This window comes from Galleria mellonella, unplaced genomic scaffold (genome assembly GCF_026898425.1).
Source record: "Galleria mellonella isolate WM207_F2 unplaced genomic scaffold, CSIRO_AGI_GalMel_v1 utg855, whole genome shotgun sequence".
Taxonomy (NCBI): Eukaryota; Metazoa; Arthropoda; class Insecta; order Lepidoptera; family Pyralidae; genus Galleria; species Galleria mellonella.
This window is the reverse complement of record NW_026442164.1, coordinates 637,359-665,136: the sequence shown is the minus strand read 5'-3', so window position 1 is coordinate 665,136 and position 27,778 is coordinate 637,359. Positions and strand designations below refer to the sequence as shown.

At 36.4% G+C, this 27,778-nt stretch overlaps 1 protein-coding gene across 2 annotated transcripts in view; it reads left to right on the top strand.

Annotated features, from left to right (window-relative positions):
- Positions 1 to 27,778, top strand: part of LOC113513679 (fibroblast growth factor receptor homolog 1-like) — a 123,854-nt gene that overhangs the window by 65,817 nt on the left and 30,259 nt on the right. The window lies entirely within an intron of this gene.

The following is a 27,778-nucleotide window of genomic DNA, read 5'->3' as shown; positions in this document are numbered from 1 at the left end:
AGAGAGTTCATTTTTACATACATTTTTTTGTTATGAAGTTCCGAAAGTGAATAAAGATCACCTTTATAACTTGTCTCATATAAATTGCTTCCAGAGATACCTGACTTTCCCTTCACATAGTTACCGTAGATCAGTGTTTCCCAACCTTTCTGTTAAATTTGGCACCGATATCTACACGTAGCATTGCATCTAAATGCCTCGGCGTAAGAGGATTCAAATCGTTTCGAATCCATTTTTTAATAATTAAATTGCATTAAATAAAAATTAAACATGGAAATAAAACAAATCGTTAAAGTCATTAAATTAATTTAGAATTTAATGACATTGATGAAATTGAAATTGAATTATTTAATTATTGAAATCTTTTTGAAAATTTAAGGATTGATGCCCTCCTCGCTTCTAATCGCTGTGCCCGACAGGGTCTACAATGTACTGTAGCAATTATTAACATCTTTCAATTCAATAAATAAATTGAATTGAATTGAATTGAATATCTATAACAGTATACTCTGTTATATCCATGGTACTGCTCATGTCTATATGCGACGGTTACCACTTTCCATCAGGTGGGCCGTCAGCTTGTTTGCCATACTAAGTTGTATAAAAAAAAATATTACTTCTATACCTAAACATGTCGTTTCATACATCCTTTATTGTATTGATTGATTGATATTACCCATAACAAATATGTTACAACACCATAAAAAAGTGTATTATCCTTTATATATATGATAATTCTATCGTTATGTTGCACTATCATATTTGCTTTGATGACATGTTTAACCAAATGTTATCCTAAGTAAATACCATTAAATCGATAACGTTTGAACGCTTCAGATAAGCATTGTAAACATAACAAAAAATTTTACCGCAACGCCAAAGTGGAACTTGTCTTTTTTTTATGCAATTTTAAATGGCAAACAAACTGACGGCCCACCTGATGGAAAGTGGTAACCGTCGCCTATAGACATGAGCAGTACTATGGACATAACAGAGCATTCTGTTTCGCACATGATGCCCCCTATGCGTTGCCATTCCTGAGGACTCAGATATACCTCTGTACCTTGTAAATTCACTACCATGTCCCACCATTGTACCTAAGGAAAAAAATCTTACGAGAAATTAAATTCTATATTAAAAAAAAATATATACACAAATGTATGTATACAAAACAAAAAACTATTTCAAATTTCCAACATGCCTACAATAATCAAAATATAAGGAAAAACAATCACTATCTAGACTCGCCTGTACATGTCATAGTCTTTAAAGATATAAAGAAATATATTTTACTATTTCCAACTGTGGCGACACCTATTGTTCGCGTTGGCATTATCATCAGAAAACCCTAACATTACAATCCCACGTCTGTCAGATTTCCATCAGAAAAAAACGTGCCCAATTGAATACCAATGTCGCGTGTCGGAAGTCGGCAGCCTTAGCGCGGTGCTGCCATCTTGCGGGGAGCGTATCCTCCGATGCGCACGCGCCGCGAATACGCTGACGAAACGTGATTATTCGCAAACGTGACGTCCTTACGCATCTTTGGGAATAAAAACGACCCTGTTTGATATTCTGTTTAGTCCTAAGATTGTTTAGAGAACCACACACGAGTCCAGTCGATACTTTTATTGTTTGTGAGTGTATTTGTGTATACAGACGAGACATTTTATTTCACGATTGCGAAAAAAAACGTTTTTGTTGTAATTGTTTAAGATTCTGTATGTATTAATTGGTATACACCAAAAATATGTTAAGAAGCGAGAAGGGATTATTAGTAATTGGTATTAACATCTCCGTTGCTAGCAATATACCCTATCTGGTCGACCTCCACGCGTTTCCTCTCTGGAAACCATTGTGGTTAATTCTTCACGATGAGCTAACTATTAATTATTAATTCACTCTTGCGCCACCTTCCCTTTTCTATCTGTTCTCCTTTAACTAAAGATTGTCTGTAAGAGATTGCCCTAGCGATAAGACCGCCTTTTGTACCTTTATGTGTATATTTCAATCTGTATTTATGTTACTGTATTTCACTTGAATTATTCACTTGTCATTGTATATTTTTATTTATGGTGCAATAAAGAGTTAAATAAATAAATAACTGATCTGCTTTCATCCTCACCTATCATCCGTCACTGATGCCCCGCAAGCGTATACCGTTAGCGCAGGGGGGGTTACCATTCCATTATCAACCATTAAAAAAAAATGTTAAACATGTCTTAATTACTGTCTCCTACAGTCTGATATGTAGGTATATAACCGTTGGCTCTTGAAGTCGTTAAAGTATCAATCGTTAACCGATGTCAAATTTTATGTACTTCTCTATCTTCTCAGTTAATTAGCTTACCGCAGTTAATTTTTCGAACTATCTAAAATTAGTCTTATTCCCCATTATACCCCTAAAACGAAACATATATCCCTTACAAAATTATGTAGTCACAAAATGCGGTACCGAAGTGTACGCGATGCTTAGAATGTCGTAAAAATTTTATGGTTTCAAATGAAAATAAATAGTTTTTCGCTGTTCAGCTTAAGAGTTGTACAATAAAAAGTTTACAGCGCCAAGAAAATAGATCGGAATCTGGCGGGATGGTTTCGTAACCGGATTTGTTCGTTTCGTTAATCGAAAACCGGAGATTTGGAATTTGATTTTTTACGACTTGGGATGACAAACAGAGTAATGACCCGCCTCATTGTTATTAACATTAACGTCACTGCTACTATTCGGGCGAGGGTGGCGCCATCTGGTGTCAATAGTTTCTAAGCCGCCATCGTTGTATACGAAGGTCTCTGTCGCAACTTACTGGATGACGACTTTGAGTGCCCTACCAATCACGAAGCACGTGACATTTAGTTATCAATGATCCAAACATGAATGATTTTTGAACTGCAGTAAATTTTTTTCAATGGTTGATAATGAAATGGTAACCCCGCCTGCGCTATCGGAATACGCTGGCGGGGCACCAGTAAGGGATGACAGGAGAGGATGAAAAGGCAGGTCAGTTAGCCCATTGTGACGAATTCCACTAGAATGATTCACGACGGTTTCCAGGGGTAACTGCGTGAAGGTCGACCTGATAGGGTGTATTGCTAGCAATGGGTTAATTAGATCCCATTACTAACAATCCCTTTTCCCCCTACTGCAGTCAATTCTCGGCTTACTATCGGCTAAGTTATCGCCGCTACTATTTGCATTAAAACCATATAAAGTAAAACAGTCGGTGGATGTAAGTGATTCGGGACTGTTTTATGGCAGTCTTTGGGGGACCTCCCCCATAGTTTATGTTCAGCAGTGAACAGATGACGGCTGATATGATGGTGATGAAGTTAAAACAGTATTATAGATATCACAGATAATATAGTAACATCCCACCCCTGAGTTCCATACGTTATCCATTTTTCAGAATTCATATCATGTCTCTGTATTTTGTAATTGTCATGCCATATCTCACCTTTCAAACTAAAAAAAGAACGATATAAGCATTTCTAATTACTTTTTTTTTATTTTCTGAATTTTAATACGATATTATTCATGCATACAGGCGACAGTCTGCTTTTTATTTACTGCTTCAGGTTGCATATTTCTTTTAAATAAACAAATAAATTTTCAAACAAAATAATTTTCCCTTCTGATTTTTAAAGTTTATTAAAAAATCCTTCGAAAGAATAAGTTCGTCTGCCAAATTCGTTTTACATATTTTTTTTATTGGCAACTAATTTTTGTTTTCATAATTTTAAGTATTAAATACTTATAGTGTTAAATAATAATTACTGGCAACACAAAATATAATTTGTTAGTGTTGTTAGTATTAATGTTTGTTAGACTTAATTAACATTTCAATATTTCCAATATCCTCTTCATCTTTCCCAATTAAACACATTCCCTATCTAAACGAGTAAAATTCACTGCGACCCAATAGCAGAAATTTGTCAGTTTCCAGATAAAATATCGCATGTGAGCGCAAAACTCATAAATTACTGTTATTTTCTCTCCAAACGAGTCTGAATTAATTGGTGATTTATACGAAAGTAACCTTTAGCTCGTTATAAATAAAGTTGATACTCTGTAATCCGTTTGAAATTAAAGTTTTACGTCCAAATGTACGTTTGGATTAAGTACGCTATTAGTCAATAACAAAGTTTATAGGTAACTGAACAAGATGTTGTGATTTATTGCATATTATTATGCTTAACCATTGAACGTTGGACGGACAATATAAGGTAATTGTAATAATATAAAAAAAAACATTTTACATTTACTGATGGTAATCGGGTATCAGTATTATTGACCCATTAAGTATGGTCCCGGCATAGAATACGAGTACACCACCCATTCCTTTCCCATGGGTATAGTAAGAGGTGATTAAGCGAAGGCGAGGGATGGGTAGCAGCGTACCTCTTAAAACATCTCCAAAGCCTAACTACGGTTGCCAATCCGCCTGCCAAGCGTGGCAACTATTGGCAAACCCCCCCAAAGAAGAGGCTTATGTTTAGCAGTGGACAGTTAAAACATTTTGAGTCAAATAACCCAATAATTGTATATACTTAGATCTTCGGGAACACAACTGTAAAAACTGCGTCCTATTTAAAACAGTAGTTTCTACACGATGCCAGAATTAACATATAGACAGAGATAGGCAGAAAAACATTTTTTTTTTAAATTTTTTCTAGCATCTAATTCTCCTATTTAAACCTCTCAGTTACAGTTTTATTTTATTAGTAACATAAGAAGCCAACTTGAACTAACAAATAAACTGCCTGCTTATCTGATGGGAATAAGTAATCGCCACTTTTGGACATATAATATAAGAACAGCACCATAGTCATTTTTCAAGGCACTTTCTTCCACGCACAACCATTCTTTGGAATCAACTTCCAGCAGCAGTATTTCCGAACCGATACGACAACATAACCTTCAAGAAAAGAGTATATTCCTTTTTAAAAGGCCGGCAGCACACCTGCAATGCCGCTGCTGTTGTGGGTGATCATGGGCGGCGGTAGTCACTTACCATCAGGTGAGCCGCATGCTCGTATGCCCCCTGTGTTGTAAAAAAAAATAGTCATTACAGTATACATTGTAAGGTTCATGGTATCTAATTTGCCATGAGATCATTGTGTTGCTTTTCCTAAGAACTAAGGTGTTATGCCCTCGTTTTCAGCAATTTCACTACTATATTGTATCTTCCAAATTCAAACAGGCTTGCTAGCAGCAAAGCTTTTTGGTGGAAAAAAGTCATGTGTCAGCGGTGATCATGCGAACGTTCTCATTTTGTGTTCTTAACTATAATGTAACAGGGGGGAAAGGGATTGTCAGTAATGGAGACTGAGAATCCCATTGCTAGCAATATACCCAACCAGGTCGACCTCCTCGCGGTTCCCCCTGGAAACTATCACGGTATATTCCTGATGAATTCATCATGATGAGCTAACTGGCCTGTTTTCATTCCCATCTATCACCCTCCACTGGTGCTCCGTCAGCGTATCCCGTTAGCGCAGGCGGGGTTACTATTCCATTTACACCCATCAAAAAAAAAAAAAAAAAACTAAATAATGTAACTAAAAATAATGATAGTAATTTTTGCGTCATCTATTCAGTTTTAATTTTCAAAGGTCTTTTTTTTTATAAACATATTCATTAGTTATTATATCTATCGCGTAAAAAAATTATACGTTAACAAAAAGGTCAACCGCTGCAAATGTTTCTTAGCCGGCTGTTCATTTTCAATTAGCTGTCAATAACTCATTAAAAGACATGCACACATTCGATGTTGTTGATGTTTTATCCAATATTGAATATTTATCATGTAAATGAAATGAATTATTTATCTTTTTTTTTATACAACTTAGAATGGCAAACAAGCTGACGGCCCACCTGATGGAAAGTGGTAACCGTCGCCTATAGACATGAGCGGTACCATGGACATAACAGAGTATACTGTTTCGCCAATGATACCCCCCATGCGTTGCCATTCCTGAGAACTCAGATGTTATTCCTCTGTACCCAGTAAATTCACGCTATATCCCACCCTTCAAACCGAAACACAGCTATGCAAACAAAACTGCTGCACAGTTGAAACACGAATGGGACAGAGGTACCCATGCAATCGACTTTTGTACAAAGTCTCCCTCTGGTATCTTCACTTAAATATCAGTAAAATGTGTGTTTTTCTTTTATTATATAGCTACATGTTTTATATGATGCGGGTATTGTTCAGAGCATAGTGTATGCTCCTACTGCCAAAATTGCTTTGTGCTTAAGTGAATTAGTAAATAGTATTGTTTAGTTATAATTATAATAGTAAATAACCTGTTTAGATTTTATGGGATTGACATGTTAAAAAACAAAAATCCCAAATTAAATGTACATAAAAAAAATTATAGAACAAATAAGTCAATAGGTATATGTACTCTCAAATTGTAAAGATCAATGATTTTAATAGTGACAGAATACATACGGGAGTAATATGGAAAAAATAGCAGTAAATATAAAACAAAAAACATAGATGAATTGAAAAAATATCCTTTTCGAAATAAAGAAAAAGGTATAGAGAAAGAATAAGAATTGAATAAGGCCAAGATTAATGGAAACCAACATTATAGTAATGAAGGTTGACTGGGAGAGGTTACATAGAATTAAGTCCGCCTCTCGTACCTCCAAACTGTGGTCAATAAAGAATAAATAAATATATAGTAAACTCTACAGACAAAAAAAAAAAAACAAACTGGCCACATCACAGTCCACTAATTCTAACATTTCCGCAAGCGATTTCGCAAAACATTATCAACTGATTTTGACATTTCCTCATTAATTAGAACGTTCTACTATCTAAATTCAGCCACATAATAAATCTGGCTCATTTGACGCGCTTCTCTGAGAGTTTGATTTATTCCGCTTTCGCTATTTGTAGAAACGTTTGCTTTTTAACTAAGACCATAAACAGATTGTTGAGAAATTAATCTATTTCAAGTTTCGATATCGAATCTGACGATTTATACTCATTCGTCTTATTGAGAAATACCGTAAATGGAAAAATGATTACTGCTTGAGTTATTACAGTTTCATGTTGTGAACTAGAGAGATACTACAGATATGCTTGATTATTTTCGCCACTGATTTACTAATTGCTTCTCTATTTATCACATTCATCGACGTTGCATTAACTATAATTTTAACTGATATTAATTGCGTGAGGATATGTAGTCACATGTGTTTACGGCTTTATGTTTGTCATTGATGTATTAGCAGCGAGTCGCACGAAGACCTGCGCACGCGCAGCTGCCCTCTGTAAATATTTGCTGTGCCATGATATGAGCTACAGTTCATTGCGCCCAGAGATCTATATTTGTGATCGTAGCGAAATTGCTCTGTTTACTATATTTCCTTAGACCGAAATTACTTTTGGTGTGTGCCAAGGAAACCAGATACTGTTGAGTGAAACTTTTAGCGCCATTTAACTTTACAGACAGAGGATATAATTTTTGCCAGATAATTACAACTGATTTACGAGTATTTGGGATGAATTCGTTAATCGGCAATTTATAAATTTGCTTTGATTAGACGAAACAAAAGTTTATATATACTACTTTTTAAATTGCTTGGTTCTGTCTGAATGATGACTTTACTAGAAGTGTTACCTATAATATTTCAGGTTTAATGTACGATAGGAAGCCAACACCAATTCATGTAATCAAAGTTGTCTTTAGTGTTAATTCTTTTGGGTTTTTAATTCATTTGATCATTTGATTTAACTCTTCTTTTAATTATCAGATAAAGATATTTAAAATGTCTTCAAGGTTTGTCGATTTTAAATCGCAGTTGTTTGCTACAGATGATCAAATTGAAAATGCACCAGAGGATAAAACATTTAACAGATCAAAGACTCTTTAAATGGACATAAAGACCTTTTCCGCTTAAAATTAATATAATTTCCAACCTTCCAAAATGAACATCAGCAAAGGGCGAAACGTCAACAGTGTCCATAGCAAATGACAAATTATTCACTTGTCATTTATTTATTTATTTAACATTTTGAGGAGTTATAATTCCAAAGATACATGAACTCTTGGGCTATTATTTTAGAGTGCAAACTGGTTTAGCAATTGCTTTGTTCGACACCATAACTTCGCCAGTCCAGTTTTTGAAAGCACATGGCGTTTTCATATTCATTTTACAGTCTGCTGCTATTCTAGGAATATCCCAACATGTTGGTATTTTCGCCGCAGGTGTCCAGATGTCGAACCGAACCCTTCGTTCGTTTTGCTAAAATTTCTACAGAGATATACTTGGCAATTTGTCGTCGTAGCCAGTTGCTGGTTATGGATTTATTGCTGTCATATATTCTTTATTTTATTACTATTTATGTACGTGAACTTGATACCAATTATGAAGGGTGACTAATTGTATGTAGCACTGCTCCACTTTGAATGTAATGTAGAAGCTATTTACTAGATTAAATTTGGATTGAATTTTATCAAGTACTCGTTCTTTTTCTGTTGAACGATGTCCCACTATACGAGCAGTGGGATTTACTTTAAAACCGTCCCATTTCTTAACGAGTCTGAAATCTGGCTATTCGTAAGTTAACTTTTGTATCGAACCATATCATTAATATTGACTAATTATTTATTATCTTAATACATATGTACTATTAATTAAATAAGCAGAGAGATCACATACAAAAAATAATGTCTTGTTATTTGTTTTGTGTTATTTTATAATAATAAATAAATAACGAAGCTATTATTGAAAATAAACAAAAAATATGCACAAAATTGTATTGGTTATATGCGTATATTATGGACTGTTCTTTATGGCGGTCTATGGGGGAGGCTTATGTCCAGCAGTGGACGGATAATGGCTGAAACGATGATGATGATGATATATTATGGCATTGTAGGGAATGTAACACTAGACATTTCACACACACATTTATTCGACATTTAAATTATAAATATCATATAGAATACCTGAAATTAGACATATAAAATCCTGGGATTCGTTAATTTCAAATTTTCCCTTATTTATTTATTTAGATTTACCAACAATTGTTTCCACAAAATAATGTAAATATATATACAATTATGGAGTTTAGAACTAAGTGTAACAATTTTTTATAGGCAAACATAGCATATATTGATACATGTATAACAATAAGTACGGAGAAATATATATATATATATATATATATATATATATATATATATATATATATATATATATATATATATATATATATATATATATATATATATATATATATAGCTTACAACTATTATTAAATGCTTAACAACTCGACTCATTTTATATATAGATATTTCGTACAAAAACAATTGGAGTATCAAAATTAATATCTACCCGGTCACTGTCACCCTTTGTAGTATTGTACTCGCCATACATTTGTAATTTTAATGTGATTGAAGTTCGTTAAAAAATTAATGCTTCATGCAAAGTTTTGCAGTATTCAGAAGGATAATACAGTTGGAAGCTAGCACGTTTTTTGCTTAGAAGATTTACAATGTTTTTTGCAATCTGCGCAGATCAGTGCCAACGGGCGCGGCGATGGTGTACAAAGAAATGCAACTCTGTGTACATTATGATGTTTCTCACGGCGCACATGTGGCCGCCTATACTGGGCACACATATACTGGGCACACATATACTGTGCAGTAGCTATTCAATATAAAATTTTCATTAGAAAAATATTTATTAGGACTTTTACGATTTATGTATTATTGTTAATTTTATAGTAAATCTTAATTACAGTTAGGTACCGTGTGGTCCCGGCATAGAATAAAAAGCTTCCCTTTTAAAATATCACCAGAGCCTAACTGCGTTGGCAACTCGCCTGCCAAGTGTAGCAACTGCTGGCAAGACCCCTTATGTAGGCTTATTATTGGGTAGTCGTGACCGGGATATATTCACTGGCCGGGATAAAAAGCAGCCTATAACCTTCTCCATGCCGTTAAGGCGCTATAAGGTAACAAATGAACAAACATACAAGCTGATTTTTACATTTATAATATTAGTAAGGATTCATTAGCATATAAATTATTTGTCAAACATCTTCTACCGCCTGTATAACTGTTTGTTTTTTGAAGAACTCTTCAATACGATGCCTACAGCCACTTTTCGACACTGTACCGCTTGCCGTCTTCAGGGAATTCATCCTCGAACTTAACAACCACAATGGTCACGCACAGTTCGACTTCAGTGAAGCTTCCTCCAGCGAATACCCGGGTTGTAGAATGATCTTCTTACTGAGGCTTTCCCTAGACATTACAATATGGGCATCTTCGAAAAGGGCGTATGAAGGTTTCTTAAGTATCGTCAATGCACCTATGATATCCCTGGTGTTACAGGTTACAGTAACTAAGTTTACCATCAAACAAGCCGTATGCTTGATTGCCACCATAAAAAAATTAATAATAGCGTTTTCTACTTCACTGCATCGTTGTTCCCGCGATATTCGACCTGCAGATTTATTGGCGTCCCCTTTTTGCTTTGTTTATGTTTTTTTTTTAAAAAGACATCGTGTCAAGTAACGCAAAAAATACCATAACAAGAGTTAATGATTTGGTGCTGTGAAGATTTGGTTATGACCTTTTTTATGTTTGACTTTGCACGATACCTAATCTGAAGGCCTACCATGAAATATTTTCCGAAATTTCGGGTCCGAACGAAACACAAATTTGATGTTAAAATTACATCACACATTCCGTTTAAAAATATTAACAATGCTAAAGTATCGTTTCTTTGGACTTTTATGGCAACAAGCTGACAGTCCACCTGATGGAAGGTGGTAACCGTCGCCTATAGACATGAGCAGTACCATGGACATAACACAGTATACTGTTTCGCCCATGATACCCCCCATGCGTTGCCATTCCTGAGGACTCAGGTGTTATTCCTCTGTACCCAGTAAATTCACGCCATATCCCACCCTTCAAACCGAAACACAGCCATGCAAACACAGCTGCTTCGCGGTTGAAACACGAATGGGACAGAGGTACCCAAGCAATCGACAAATGTAACAACTGTAGTTTTTTTTATAGTTATGATCTGTTTTATATGTCTAATAAAAAAATAAAATGCACATAGAGGAAAATCAATGTGTTTGAAGTAAATTAACAAGATCGCATGATTGTTACAATATTTACATTTGAAGACATTTCTCTTTTAAAGCGATTAGTTGTTGAGGCAGGGAAGGAAGGGACGCGAAGTATCCAGCCGACGGACATATCACCGGGGCCCTTGTTGTTACAGCAAACAACGAGGTGTCGCGTTACTGATAGTTCGTGTTACTACAAAAACATTGCATTTGTAACTTACTATTCCACAGATATTGCGTTCTAAACGAATGTTCCTAACAAACAACCATTTACAATTTTTATAATAAATGAAAGAAAATATTTTTATATTTATTTAATACTTTATTGTACACACATAAAAGTATGACATAGGTAATCGAATGTACAAAGGCGAGCTTAACTATAAAAGAGTTGTCTTCCAGCAACACCCAAAGTGTGAAAGGAGCATCAATGTCAAATGTTATTAATTGATAATTAATAATTCAATTATAAATATCAAAATATTGTAAATATTACCGTGGTAGGTCACGGCATAGGATTGGCCACCCCATCTTTTCTTATGAGTGGGTAGCGGTCGAGGGATGGGCAGCAGCGTTCCTTTTTAAACATTAATAAAGCTTAAATGCAGTTGTCAATACGCCTAGCGTGACAACTACTGGTAAACCTTTCCTTTTAGGTAAGGCCTGTTGACGGTTGATACGATGATAATGATTGTATACATACTTATGCATTTATTTATTTATATTTATTTATATTTATTTATTCTTCAGTACAAAATACGAGGCGAACTTAATGATAGCGTTCTCTGTCAACATATTATATTGGGGGTAAAGGGATTGTTAGTAATGAGATCTGACTGGGCCATTGCTAGCAAATACCCTAACAGGTCGACCTCCACACGGCTTCCTCTGGAAACCTTCGTGGTTAATTTTTAATGAATTCATCACGATGGGCCAACTGACCTGCCTTTTTGTTCTCACCTATCATCCCTCACTGGTGCCCCGACAGCGTATACCGTTATCGCAGGCGGGGTTACCATTCCATTATCATCCATTGAAAAAAAAACACAACTGATTCACGGTAGAAACACGAATGGGACAGAAGTGCCCAAGCAAACGAATTTTGTACAAAGTCTTCCTCTGGTAATGTCATCATATAATAATAGATAAAAATCACGTTAACTACAGATTACTATATAAAAAATGTAAACATGCAAATTTACCGAGGAGTCAAACTGAACATTATACCTATTTATTAAATTACATTTATCACACATTAACACAATCACCTCATCTGGGAGGGGGGGGGGGGGTTGTTAGCAATGGAGTTTGACAGCCCCATTGCTAGCAATGTGCCCTATCAGGTCGACCACGTGGTTCCCTCTGGAAACCATCGTGAACAATTCTTGTTGAACTCGTCGCGGTGGGCTAACTGACCTGCTTCATCCTCACCTATCATCCTTCACTGGTGCACCGCCGGTGTATACCGATAGCGCGGGTGGGGTTACCATTCCATTATCACCCATTAAAAAAAATCACCCCATCGGTATCAATTATAAAAAGAACAATATATATATATTATAAATGCATCATTATACATATATATTTTGTGTATTCTGTGACATATGTCATATTGTTGTCCGTGTCAGGTGACTTACCATTTTTCCATCAGGATGGCCATCAGATTGATTGTCATTCCAAGTTATATAAAATACTCTACCTTTGTCTGCTATCTGGTTGTATTATAATAGCTAATGATGCCTGGAGTCGTTACGGAGCATGCCACTATGTAAATATTTGTACAAAATCGCTGCCGACGCCGGCCTTGAACCAACTAATGGACGGGACGGGGACATGGAGGGAAAGTGCATGGAAATAAATCATGGACTCATGACTTCTATTTATATCACGTATTGTTGCACCCACCGATTGCTAACAAAACGTTTAGGGTCTCCTTTTAGACACTGCCAGGGGTCTTAAAATATATACTGATAGATGTACTTTTAAAGATTTTGTTAAGCAACATAAAATGGTAAACAAGCTGACGGCCCACCTGATGGAAAGTGGTAACCGTGGTCAATAAACATAAATAATACCATAGATATTGCTGAATATACAATGTAAATAGTATTTTCATGGTTTAAATGTGTATATACATAAGTTTATTTATTCCACCGTTACTTTCAAACGTCTGAACGTATTTCAGTATAAGAGATATCGCGTTAGAATCTTTATATCACCCTAAATATAACAGACAATAATTTGTCTTTAAATAGTTCGTTTGACGATAAAACAATCGTGTTTTTCAAGCGACTTCGAAAAGAAGGTTCTAGATTCGATTGTATGTTTTTATGATTGTTACCTCATTAGTTTTAAACCGATTTAGATAATTCCTTTTTTTTTATCTGTAAATATATATTTTTATAGGTTCGGTCCCACAGAAATTTTATCAGAATCGATTTAGTAGCTTAGTTTTTATTCAAATAAATGGTTTTAACACAATTGCCGGCATTTTGTGGGACTTGTGTCTAATCGCGGTAGTAAATGTACTTGTTTGTAATCTAGTTTTTTTTTATTAATATTTATTTGATTAACAATATTAACGTTCGTATTTCTTGATGTCAAATAATATTATTTACAATTCGCAACGGCCGTCTGTACATTTGCTCTTTTCAATTACTGTTGATTACGTACGGTACTCGATGCAGTAATATACACGAATGTTAAAAAATTTTGCGGAAGTCATAAATAGTTGATGACCGTAGATTTTTCATCACACGCTCTCAAACATGAAAAGAGCCAAGTGGATATTAGATAGATAGATACTCTTTATTGTTCCCTCCAAAAGATTACAATAGTAAACATATTATAGATACAAACAATTACAAGAAATGATCACAGTATGACAACAATGGGCGACCTTATCGTTAAAAGCGAACTCTTCCAGGCAACCTTTGCATGGAGAGGAGTAGATAACTACTAAAACGATTTTTTTAACGAGAGAACCGCGAGGGACCACCTGGTTAGGTATATTGCTAGCAATGGGATTCTCAGTCTCCATTACTAACAATCCCTTTCTTCCCAGTTAATCGTATTTGAACCAACCAAACAAACTATGTACAATCAACGTCATTTTTTTTTTACTTTTTGAATGACTGTTTTCTTTTTTATTATCAATGCACTTTAGAATTAAGTAAACATTGAAAAGGCCAAGTGTGAACGGTACTTGAGCAGTACTTTATCTCGACCGGGGGCTTACCACCCGAGTTCAAATAAATACTAACGTGACTTCTACAGTATGTGGAGAGCAAAACAAACTATTAACTGCCATCGTTTAGTGGTGAATGGCGTCAAGTTTTTTTTTTTTTTTCATATACAAAGAAGGTAGCAAACAAGGCAAATAATTTAATTTAATAGAAAAAGTGTAGTAACTACAATGAGTGATTGGAATTTAGTTTTTTTTTTTGTATACTTATTATTATTATAAATAAAGGAAGAGTCCATTTTTTTAAACTTGTTTGTTTGTAATGAATAAATTTAAAAACTTTTCAATTGATTTTGAAATTCTTTCATTACTAATAGTTATACAAGCTACATTACCTGTGAACTAGTGATCTGCCCCGGTTTTACACGGGTAGATACAATATTTAAAAATAATATATCATATTTTAATCGCTGATTACGTAGTTTTCTGTAGGTGAAAAAGTTTTTGAAATCGATTGATTAGTTTTTGAGTTTATACATTGTTTACGAACAAACACATCTGTTCTTCTTTATAATATTATTATATATAGGAGAATTGATAACATAGGTTATATATTATTAAAAAAAATGGAGATCCTTACGAAAATGACACTAAGGCAACGCAAAGCATGATTGCCTATCACGAACGGACGGACGGATGGACGGTTGAAGTCGCACAATAAGAGTTCCTTTTGGAGGGTAGTTTAATAGTTTATATTAAGACGGGTGGAGAGATTTGTTCTTTTTTCAATAAACCAGTTAGTAACTGACTGCATTGTTTCACTGACGTTACACTGGCGACGAGTAAAAAAAAAAAAAAAAACAACGATAATAACTATAATTAACCGTTTTAAGTGTAATTGTGTTATAAAAAGTTGATATTAGTGGTGAACATGCCCGTGGGTAAAATAGAACCGTTCGATTTACATACCAAACAATGGAATGCATACGTGCGACGTGTCAAACAATTTTTATTGTGTAACGAAATTAAAGAAAATCTGAAAGTCGCGACATTAATTACGTTAGTCGGTGAACCCACCTACAATCTCATGTGTGATTTGTGTGCACCGGCCAACCCAGAAGATAAAACGTTCACGGAGCTCGAAAAAATAGTGGCAGACCACCTCGAACCACAACGTTCAGTGATAGCAGAGAGACATGTGTTTAGGTTGAGACGGCAATCAATAGGTGAATCGCTGTCCGGATACTTGCAAAATTTAAAACATCTAGCGACGACCTGCAATTTCGGGTCGATGCTCGAAGAGAATCTTCGAGATCAGTTCGTGTCCGGTCTGAGCAGTGATGACATGCGATCGCGTTTATTTGCCGAAAAAGACATAACATACAAAAAGGCGGTGGAACTAGCTCTGGCATTGGAGGCTGCTGATAAACATGCCGAGGCGAGCGCTACTCATGGCGGTGCGGGCGGCCGGGACAGCGGCGCGGGCACCAGCGCGGGCGCAGGCGGCGTGTGGGCGCGCGGCGGCGGCGGCGGCGGCGGCGGCGGCGGCGGCGGCGGCGGCGGCGGCGGCGGCAGCGGAGGCGGCGGCGGCGGCGGCGGCGCCGAATCCGACAGGCCGACCGACGGCCTGCACGCGGTGCGCAGCTCGCGGCCCGCGGGGAGCGCGGCGGCGGCGAGCGCCACTTGTTGGCGGTGCGGTAAACCGCATCGAGCAGATAAGTGCCGTTTTAAAAATTATTCATGTGATAAGTGTCAGCGTAAAGGTCATTTGAAAGTGATGTGTAAGACGTCAGAGAATAAAAGACAGAATTTCATCGAGGATGAATCAGACAGTGATTTATATAATATACGGGTGATGTCTTCCGGAGACAATCCTTATTTTGTGGACGTTATTATAGACAATGAGATAATTAGATGTGAAGTCGATACCGGTAGTAAGATATCTGCAATCAACGAACATTATTATAGAGATTTTTTTACTCATTATCCTTTACAAAGCGATCATATTAAATTGTGTTCATACTCTGGTTCGACTATAGAACCTATAGGTTATATTGTGGTAAACGCGTGTATTAATAAAATTACTCAAAATAAATTAAAATTATATGTAATAAAAAATGGTAGTCGCCCACTGTTAGGGAGGAGCTGGATTCGTAGATTCAATATTAACCAGTTACATATTAATAGTATTTGTGAAAGAGATGATAGCGAGTTCCGTACTAATATTGTAAATCAATTAAAAAAAGATTACCCACAAGTATTTACAGATAAGTTAGGCACATGTAAAAAAACAATCCGATTACAGTTAACAGACACGGAACCGGTGTACATGCGGGCGCGACCGGTACCGCTCGCGTTACGCGCGGCGGTTGAGCGTGAGCTGAACCGACTGCAAAAGGAGGGTTCTATATATTCCGTCGAACATTCCGATTATGGAACACCTATTGTACCAGTAATTAAACAATCAGGTGAAATTCGTATTTGTGGAGATTACAAAACAACTATAAATCCTAAATTAAAAAGAGATCATTATCCCCTGCCTCGGATAGAAGAATTATTTGCTGCCTTAAGCGAAGGAGAAGAATATTCGAAAATAGATCTCACCACTGCCTACATGCAGGTCCCGCTGGAAGAGGACTCCCAAGCGGTGACTGCCATATCCACGCATCTAGGTACATTTGTATTTCGACGTACACCTTATGGTTTAAGTTGTGTACCTGAAAAATTCCAAAAAATCATGGAGGAGACCCTACGCGGTCTTCCGAATACAGTAGTGTTTTTAGACGACAGCTGTGTCACAGGACCCGACAGGTACAGTCATATACAAAACCTGCGTGCTGTAATCAAAAGATTAGCTGAAATGGGCCTCACTATTAAAATTAATAAATGTTCTTTTTTACAAACTAGTGTATCGTACTTAGGTTTTGTAATAGACAAAAAAGGGTTACATCCAGATTTATCAAAAGTGGAAGCCATATTGAAAGCACCACAGCCAGATGATGTAACACAACTAAAAGCTTTTTTAGGACTAATTAATTATTACGGAAAATTTATTCCGAATTTGAGCTCCTTCCTCCATCCTTTGTACCAATTATTGAAAAAGAACTCACCATGGAATTGGAACAAAACATGTGAGAAAACGTTTCAGGAGGTTAAACAATTTCTGTCTGGTGACAAAGTTTTAATTCATTATAATGCGTCATTGCCTTTGTTACTATCGGTAGATAGTAGTAGCTATGGACTAGGGGCAGTTTTAGCGCATAGGTATCCAGACGGTACCGAGCGACCGATCAGCTGTGCTTCGCGAACACTTACGAACGCCGAAAAGAATTATAGTCAATTAGATAAGGAGGCATTGGCTATTTTGTACGGTGTGCAAAAGCACCATCAATTTTTATACGGCCGATCATTTGTATTAAAAACGGACCATAAGCCATTGACATACATTTTTGGTTCAAAAGGAGGTATACCACAGACGGCGGCGAGCAGGCTGCAACGATGGTCAATTAAACTAGCAGCTTATGATTTTGAAGTAGAATATGTGAGCTCTAGGAATAATAGTAACGCAGACGCCTTATCTAGGTTACCACTGCAAGGGGAATTAGGTCTAAAGGTGTCAAATAAAACCAATACAATAGGCAAAAATAATGAATCACATTATTTAAATTTAATAAATGAAACTTTGCCAGTTAATTATAAAGATATAGCTGTCGCAACTAAATACGATTCATTGCTGTCAAAAATATATGGTTACATTATGTATGGTTGGACGAATGTAACTTTAACGGAATTTGAGAAACCTTTTTACAATAGACGGACGGAACTATATGTGGAACATGGGTGTATATTATATAAATATCGTGTCGTAATACCGAGTAAATTACAACAACAAATATTATCAGAGATACATGAAGGTCATTTAGGGGTGATCAAAATGAAATCAATCGCCAGGAATTATGTTTATTGGCCCGGGATAGACCTCGATATTGAGAGGGTAGGACGTGAGTGCGAGGCGTGCCGGAATGTCCGTGATGCCCCACCGCGGTCCTCACTGCATCCTTGGGAGTTCCCTGCGGCACCATGGCAACGATTACATGCCGATTTTGCCCAATTGAATGGAAAGTACTATATTGTGGTAGTCGATGCCAACTCAAAATGGTTAGACGCAACACTGTTACGTAGTACTTCAGCTAGTGACACTATTCAATATTTTCGTAATTTATTTTCAATATTTGGTTTGCCTTTACAATTGGTGACGGATAATGGTCCCCCATTTCAGAGTCACGAATTTAATGATTTTTGTAGAAAAAACACAATTAGACATTCTACTTCATCACCATATAGACCACAAGGTAATGGAGCCGCAGAAAACTCTGTAAAAACAATAAAAAAAGCCTTAAAGAAAGCTATTTATGAAGGAAAAGATTTGGCCCTAGCATTGAGTCGATTCCTCTTTCAATATAGAAACTGTGAGCATGCTACGACTGGTGTGGCACCAGCAGTCGCTTTACTGGGACGGCGATTACGTACTAGATTAGATGCGGTGCGACCTAATACTAGTGATATCGTTAGACAGGCGCAAGATAAACAAATATTGAATGCTGGCGGGGTAGACAGAACTTTTGAAGTGGGGGATAGTGTGTTAGCAAGAGACTATTCGTCGCAGGGGGACAAATGGACCGAAGGCCGGATAACGTCTAAAACAGGGCCAGTCTCGTATACGGTTCAGTTAAATACTGGAAACCCTTGTCGTAGACATTCAGACCAATTATGGCCTCTAACACGTAATAGGTTCTCAATGTCAGGTTCAAATAGCAACGAAATATCAGATAGTACTAATAATCAGTCATTTGATAATGATATTCAACAAACACAACAGAAAAGAAATAGCTCGCACAGTCCGATAATAGGTGAAAATGAGAAACGGGAAGAAAAAGGGAATATGTCAACCAATGTAAAGAGTTTAGAGTTTGAGCAACAGCCACCATTAGATCAGGGTAGTGATCGGGCTAGGCGCGCGCATGAAAGAGAATTACGCAAACAGGGGATGGAGATATGAGCCAATTTCTAGTAATACACGTATATGTTATGTGCGATATATTGTGTTTATTGCTTAATTTTATATATATTTATAAACTTAAGATACTAAGATTATATACCTATCGTTAATATATGCAACTATGTTTTACATTAAGAAATAAACGGATTATATAAACATAAAAAATGTTACCACCACGGATAATAGTTGTATTTCAAATTAAGTTGAGATAACAGAGATATTCTCATAAAATGTATTTTTGTTCTTAGTATTTCGTTGTGTAATTCTTTTATTTAACTTATGTATCATTACCGTATAAACAAACGATTGTCTTAAATTAAGTGGGGAGAAATGGAGGGTAGTTTAATAGTTTATATTAAGACGGGTGGAGAGAATTGTTCTTTTTTCAATAAACCAGTTAGTAACTGACTGCATTGTTTCACTGACGTTACACCTTTGTACTACTATTTTGGTACGGTACCCTAAAACTAGGCCTGGAAACCCTGGATACCATTTGATACGAGAACCCCACACGTTTTACAGTCCACATGTCCAGCAATATAAATGTCAGCTTGAAATTATCGTAAACCTTTCATTGGGTGTTCGCGAGAGGGTTCCGTGAGTAAGCTGGGTCGCGCGACGCCGCGGCCGGCGTCTGGCCGGCGTCTCGTCATCCCGCATCAAGGTCAATGAGTCAGTTAACTTGATTAGTACATAAGTACGGTTAGCAGATCATCGCAGTATTGAAATGTCACGATTTTTTACAGACACTCGAGTATACAGACAAATCAGTTGACCTATCGACCCATAAAAAAACCGATTGCATGATGAAGGGCTGAAAAAAAATGGTCTATCGGTCCATTTGTTTGTAAACACCAGAGGGAGACTTTTTACAAAAGTCGATTGCTTGAGTACCTCTGTCCCATTCGTGTTTCAACCGTGAAGCAGTTGTGTTTGCGTGGCTGTGCTTCGATTTGAAGGGTGGGATATGGCGTGAATTTACTGGGTACAGAGGAATAACACCTGAGTCCGCAGGAATGGCAACGCATGGGGGGTATCATAGGTGAAACAGTATACTCTGTTATATCCATGGTATTGCTCATGTCTATAGGCGACGGTTACCACTTTCCATCAGGTGGGCCGTCTATATATAAGGATATACTTACAGATTGGTCCCATAGAAATTTTATAAAATTTAATTCAGTAATTTAGTTTTTCAATCAAAATAAGTGATTTTTCCATAATTAACGTCTAATTTTTTTATGGAACACATTTTTTTTTACAACACAAGGGGCAAACGAGCATGCGGCTCACCTGGTGGTAAGTGACTACCGCCGCCCATGATCACCCGCAACACTAACGGCATTGCAGGTGTGCTGCCGGCCTTTTATTTATGAAGGTTGATAAAAAACGGTTTATGTTTCATCCTCTTGTTATGCGGAGACCTGTACCCAACAGTGGGGTTGGCAACGCATGGGGGGTATCATAGGTGAAACAGTATACTCTGTTATATCCATGGTATTGCTCATGTCTATAGGCGACGGTTACCACTTTCCATCAGGTGGGCCATCTATATATAAGGATATACTTACAGATTGGTCCCATAGAAATTTTATAAAATTTAATTCAGTAATTTAGTTTTTCAATCAAAATAAGTGATTTTTCCATAATTAACGTCTAATTTTTTTATGGAACACATTTTTTTTTACAACACAAGGGGCAAACGAGCATGCGGCTCACCTGGTGGTAAGTGACTACCGCCGCCCATGATCACCCGCAACACTAACGGCATTGCAGGTGTGCTGCCGGCCTTTTATTTATGAAGGTTGATAAAAAACGGTTTATGTTTCATCCTCTTGTTATGCGGAGACCTGTACCCAACAGTGGGGTAATAACGTGTTGTTAAAATAACGGAATATTTATTTTCTCTGCTAACGATAAAAGTTATTTTTAGCATGCAGTATTCGTCATACGGTTAGACGAGATCTAGACAGTTTTTTTGCGAACTGTACACGTCACTACGGTGGTATATGGTGTCACCAATGTGGGTGTTAGACACAAAGGATAGTACTATGGTCTGATTTGTACACATGCGTGGATAACGTGAGAAGATTTAGGACAGGGCGGCACAGTATATCCTGTGATGTTTACAGTGTTGTTTATGTCTATTATTATTTTATCAGCCGTTAATTTTCCATTGATGAACGTAATTCATCCACATAAGGGGAGTTTTGCCAGTAGTTGCCAGAATTGGCAAGCGGGTTGGCAATCGCAATTAGACTTTTGTGATGTTTCAAGAGGAACGCTGCTGCCCATTCCTCGTCCATTAAGTTATTTTAGTTACTTCTTACGACACCCACGGGAAAGGAACGGGTCCCATTCTATGTCAGGACCGTACGGCGTTGTTATGTCTATAGGTGTTTATGTCCATAGGTGACGGTTATACAATTTTTCGTCAAGCAGACGGACGTCGTCTATAGACATGAACAGTACCATGGACATAACAGAGTATACTTTGTCGCTCATGATACCCGTCATGAAATCCCATTTCTGGGGAGCAAAGTGTTATGCCTCTGTACCCTTTATTATAATTTTATTGCCAAATCTCATCCTTTAAACCAAAACACAGCAATACAAATACAACAAATGAGGAATTGTTCGGATTGATACCTGCTGCTGATTTTCACCACCGTATAACCCGCTATAAACTAAAGTTTCATCCCAACCATCTGGACGAGTGACGGTCTTCCACGCACAACCATTCTTTGGAATCAACTTCCAGCAGCAGTATTTCCGAACCTATACGACAATATAACCTTAAAGAAAAGAGCATACTCCTTTTTAAAAGGCCGGCAGCACACCTGCAAAGCCGTTGGTGTTGTGAGTGATCGTAGGCGGCGGTAGTCATTTACCATCAGGTGAGCCGCATGTTTGTTTGCCCATTGTATTGTAAAAAAAATATAAATACAATTACTTCACGGCAGAAACACAAATGAGACGAAGGTACTAAAACAGACGACTTTTATACAAAGTCTTTCTCTAATAAAAAAAAATAATCTTAAATTAGCAAGAAAAACCATAGGGCCGCTTAATTTTTTATAACAGGATCTGTGAGTCACAGATTAAATATTCGAGATGCGCGGGAGCATGAACGGAAATACCTAATCTTTGCATTAGTCTATCTTCGCACTTAACACGTGTACAAGTTTAGTCCAAGAATGTATATGGAAAATAAACGGATTCCGGCAGATAATGGACACTATCGGACGCGGCGGGACATTGGAAACGCACTTGTGGTGATGAAAGGAATTTATAATGTTATCAACTCTCTGTCAGATAGGTATTTTAACATCTATTTATTTTATTTAACTCTTAAATGCACCAAAAAATATAAAAATAAACAATGACATATAAACAAGTCAACTGAAATACAATTGCATGAAGTACAGGTTAAAATATACATTTAAATGTACAAAAGGCGGTCTTATCGCTAGGGCAATCTCTTACAGACAATCTTTGGTTAACCCTTCTTTGCATAATGGTGGAAATTTCCATCACAACATTGAATGCCCAAAAATTATATAAAAGAACAAGTTCTCTTTAAGTTGATCGTGTCTGACTCTGGATACCTTCTTAACCCGTCCATTACAGAAAAAAAAAACTTAGCTGTAAAATTTATTTTTTTAACCATTTTTCCTTTAATTTTGAACATGATTTTATATCACCTTTATTAATATTACCAATAAAAAAAATCATGCAAAGAAGGGTTAAAGGAGAACATATACAAGTATTAGTAAGTAGTATTTAAAACATATTTTCAAGTGATTTCAAAAAGAAAGAGAGTTCTTAAATCGGTTGTATTTATTATGTTTGTTACGTTTTAACTCCGTTATTTCTCTTTATTTTACACTTTAATGCACCCTTTATAACATAATAAATACAGTTTATTTTTTAATGAGAAGTTCGTTAGTTGTAAACCGATTTTAAAAATTCCTTTTTTTTATCTGAAAGGACATACTTACAGATTGATTCTATAGAAATTTTATCAAAATTAATCCAGTAGTTTCGTTTTTAAATTGAAATAATTGGTTTTTAATTTGAAATCACAGTGAACTCTTTATTCTAAGTACCAATTTGCCTATTCTCACGAATAATTATTTAATATACAAAAAAAAATTGTTTTTTTTTTTATATCTAGAATACACGTATGATGAAATGATTAAATAATTCTATATAAAATTCTATAGGATAAATACACTGGTATGTTTGTTTACTTAGTACCGTAAAATGAAAGGGCGGTATTCGAACGAAAAGACGCGGCGCGTCAAATAGTTATGGCTGTTATTATTATCATCTCTTATAGAACACAATACTAAGCAATGATTCATTGCAAATCATTATATGTAGGTACTGCATTCTGCATTCGGGGCCGCGCCATATTTGTGTCCTATGTGTTGTAACATACTAACATATATGTTGAGTTAGCATATGCGATAGTATAAATATATTATTACGTATTTAGTATCGTAAGATGGCGAGAGTAGATATATTTTTTTATATATAATTTAGAATGGCAAACAAGCTGACGGCCCACCTGATGGAAAGTGGTAACCGTCGCCTATAGACATGAGCAGTAGCATGGACATAACAGAAAATACTGTTTCGCCCATGATATCACCCATGCGTTGCCATTCCTGAGGTCTCAGATGTTATTCCCCTGTACCCTGTAAATTCACTGCCATATCCCACCCTTCAAACTGAAACACAGCCATGCAAACACAACTGCTTTACGGTAGAAACACGAATGGGACAGAGGTACCCAAGCAATTGACTTTTGTACAGGAATGGCAACGCATGGGGGGTATCAAAGGCGAAATAGTATACTCTGTTATGTCCATGATAATGCTCATGTCTATAGACGACGGTTACCACTTTCCATCAGGTGGGCCATTAGCTTGTTTGCCATTTTAAGTTGTATAAAAAAAAAATACTTGTGTTCAGATGTAGTACATACGTGCACTCATTGTGATCCGTACTAGTAGTAATTATTAATTTAATTACTTGTCGCCGGTGATTAAAGAATTATGGCATTACCGTGCTACAACTGTAACGACACATACAAACACACTGACAGTAGTTCAACATGTTTTCACTCACATCACAAAAGCACAGCGGAATCACAAACAATAGTGGTTTAAAAGAACCTTTCTTTAAATTTATTTTAAAGTTTATTTTGACTATGATTCAATTATATTACATTACATTTCATTTTTTGCACTTATAATACATATATACATATGTACGTGTGTGTGTGTGTGTGTGTGTATGTGTGTGTGTGCGTGAGTGCATGCGTGTGTGCGCGTGTATGTGTGTGTGTATAAAAAATATACCTGCAGATCTTGTCGGTAGCATTATCTTTAAAAGAGATCTCTTCCAGCTAACCATATTTTCTACCATTAGCTGTCATAGTGAAATAGGAAGTAATTAATATCTATCTACATATTATATGTATGGAAAGTGCTTTATTGTCACATCAAACAAAATTCTACTGGTAGGCTCGATTTTATTTGTAAAAGTAAAAACTAACTCATTTTTGTCATGCTTTTCCTTATGTTATATACATAGTTGTATTCTACTGTGCTTTGTTATTGTTGCCGTCACTAAGACGTCATTGTGGGGACGAAAAGGAGTGATGACGTAACTTCTTACTCCGTTATCGCTCACTGAAACGTATTATAATGTTGATTGTTGTGTAAAAAATATGTACAAAAATATGTAGACAACTTAAAAAGATGCGATCACAAAATTTATTTGATTAATTTTGATCAATTTGTCACGTCGAACAAATAAATTCGTTCGATCATTGATCTGGAAATTTGCACGGAGTCGAATTACTGTTTTCTCTGGGAATAGGTGAGTACTTGTAATTGGGTTCCATCAGCTATTGGCTATAACCAGTAAATCGTACGGGACCGGGTTCCGTACCTATAATATGCAGCCACTTGCGAGCTTTTAAATGACTCATAAAACTTTGCAACGACCGCACAGGTTGAAGTTATCAAAGAGTAATTGATTATGGTATTTAAATTACTTTCATACAAAATAACGAATATTACAAAGCAGTGAACTGTGATGAGGTGATGGTGATGGCGAAGGCACGGATTTTAGCAGAGAAAATATATCGTATAGCGAACAAAAAGGAAAGACAATATAAAAAAAAAATACAAAATCGAAATTATAAGTAATAATATTCCAAAAGTAAATCTGTATAAAAAAGTATGTAATAAAATGTAAGGAGTTTGAATGGTCAACAACGGTATTTTATATATTTAATGTACTAAATTAATTACCGTGGAAGTACCAGAGGGAGACTTTGTGCAAAAGTCGATTGCTTGGACACCTCTGTCCCATTCGTGTTTCAACCGTGAAGCAGTTGTGTTTGCATGGCTGTGTTTCAGTTTGAAGGGTGGGATATGGCGTGAATTTACTGGGTACAGAGGAATAACACCTGTGTCCTCAGGAATGGCAACGCATGGGGGGTGTCGTGTGCGAAACAGTATTCTTTCTTATGTCCATGGTACTGCTCATGTCTGTAGGCGACGGTTACCACTTTCTATCAGGTGGGCCGTCAGCTTGTTTGCCATTCTAAGTTGTATAAAAAAAATATATTTTCATTTATTTATTTATTTTAATGCATACAATAATATTCTTATGAAGAGTAAGTACATGAACCCTATTTAAATGTTAAATGTATAAAATTTATTTCTATTTGTTAGTGTATTTTTGTACTAAATTACTAGCTATGTATATAAACATCTCGTTTACCTTGCCCGTTGGTTGTTATTGCGGCCGAAGATGTCCCAATATCCCCAGGAAATAGCGTGACTAATGACTTCCTCGTTCTTCTTCGGCTGCATCTAAATTAGATCATTGTACACCATACTGAAACTATCCATGGACATGTTTCGCACCATTGCTTTCTGCCGAATATGTATCCGGAGGACAATAATTTTTTATTTAATTTTACCATTTTGACATATGTTGAGAATTGTGTTTAAAAAAAAAAGAATCGACTACAATTAGTTCTTTTTTTTTTTTTTTATTTAAGAATTAAACGAATAAAGACAGGTTTACAACAGACGGAGTTATGGGGTAACAAACATAAACAAAATAACAATCTAACTGAGAATATGCTTCTTTTTTAATTTATGTGTCTGTCCCAAGAGAAAATCAAATATAAAAATAATTTAAAATTAGTCATTGATAATTTATAATTAACATTTCATTGTGCGAACCCGGCATAGAATAGGCCACCCCTTCCTTTCTCGTGGGTGTCGTAAGAGGCGACTAAGGGAGGGCGAAGGATGGGCAGCAGCGTCCCTCTTAAAACATAGCCTAATTACGGCTGCCAATCCGCCTGTCAAACATGGCAACTACTGGCAAAATCTGTAAGAGAGAAGCGACAGTTAAAGGCTAAAAAAAATGATTCGTACATTTTTCACTACGAGATAAAACATTTCTAATCAGAATGTCGCTTTGTTTATACCTCCATATATAGTGAGCCAAAATATTGGTCGACAAGACAAGCCCTCTCGTCTGTTGACACGACGGTACTCTTATTTGTTCATGTTTTACGACTGTATGTTTGTTGCAAACTCCGTAAAGGCGGACCCGTGTAAATAATCTCGCGCTCTCAAATTGTAAAGAACGTTATTTGATAGGAAAACGGAATAAAACGGCCCGATACGTCGCTCTCGGCTTGAATTCATCCACGCATCGCGTAATTGAACGCGTCTCATTAGACCTACTACCGCCCGCGATGTACGTATGACACAAATCTGTGTAGGGTTGCCACTTTTAAGAAGATTTACAACTCCCGCCTGCATTTGTTGTTTTACTGCTGTCTCTTTTTTTTTATGCAACTTAGAATGGCAAACAAACTGACTGCCTACCTGATGGAAAGTGGTAACCGTCGCCTATAGACATGAGCAGTATCATGGACATAACAGAGTATACTGTTTCGCCCATGATATCTCTCATGTGTTGCCAATCCTGAGGAGTCAGGTCTTATTCCTCTGTACCCTGTAAATTCACTGCCATATCCCACCCTTTAAACCGAAACAGCCATGCAAACACAACTGCTTCACGGTTGAAACACGAATGGGACAGAGGTGCCCAAGCAAACGACTTTTGTACAAAGTCTCTCACTGGTACTACTATTGTTGTGTATTGTTTTACTACTGTTTGTAATCAATCAGCGTAATCATATGAAAACACCTATAGAAAGTTATATTATTAGCTAATAATATAGGCAATATATTATTTACAAAAAAGAAATAGAATTCCCTACAAAAATTACATTACGCAAGGAATAAAAAATGTACCTATTAAATCTAATATAAAATACAAATTTATTTTTCTGTCTACTTGTGCGAAGTCGGGGCG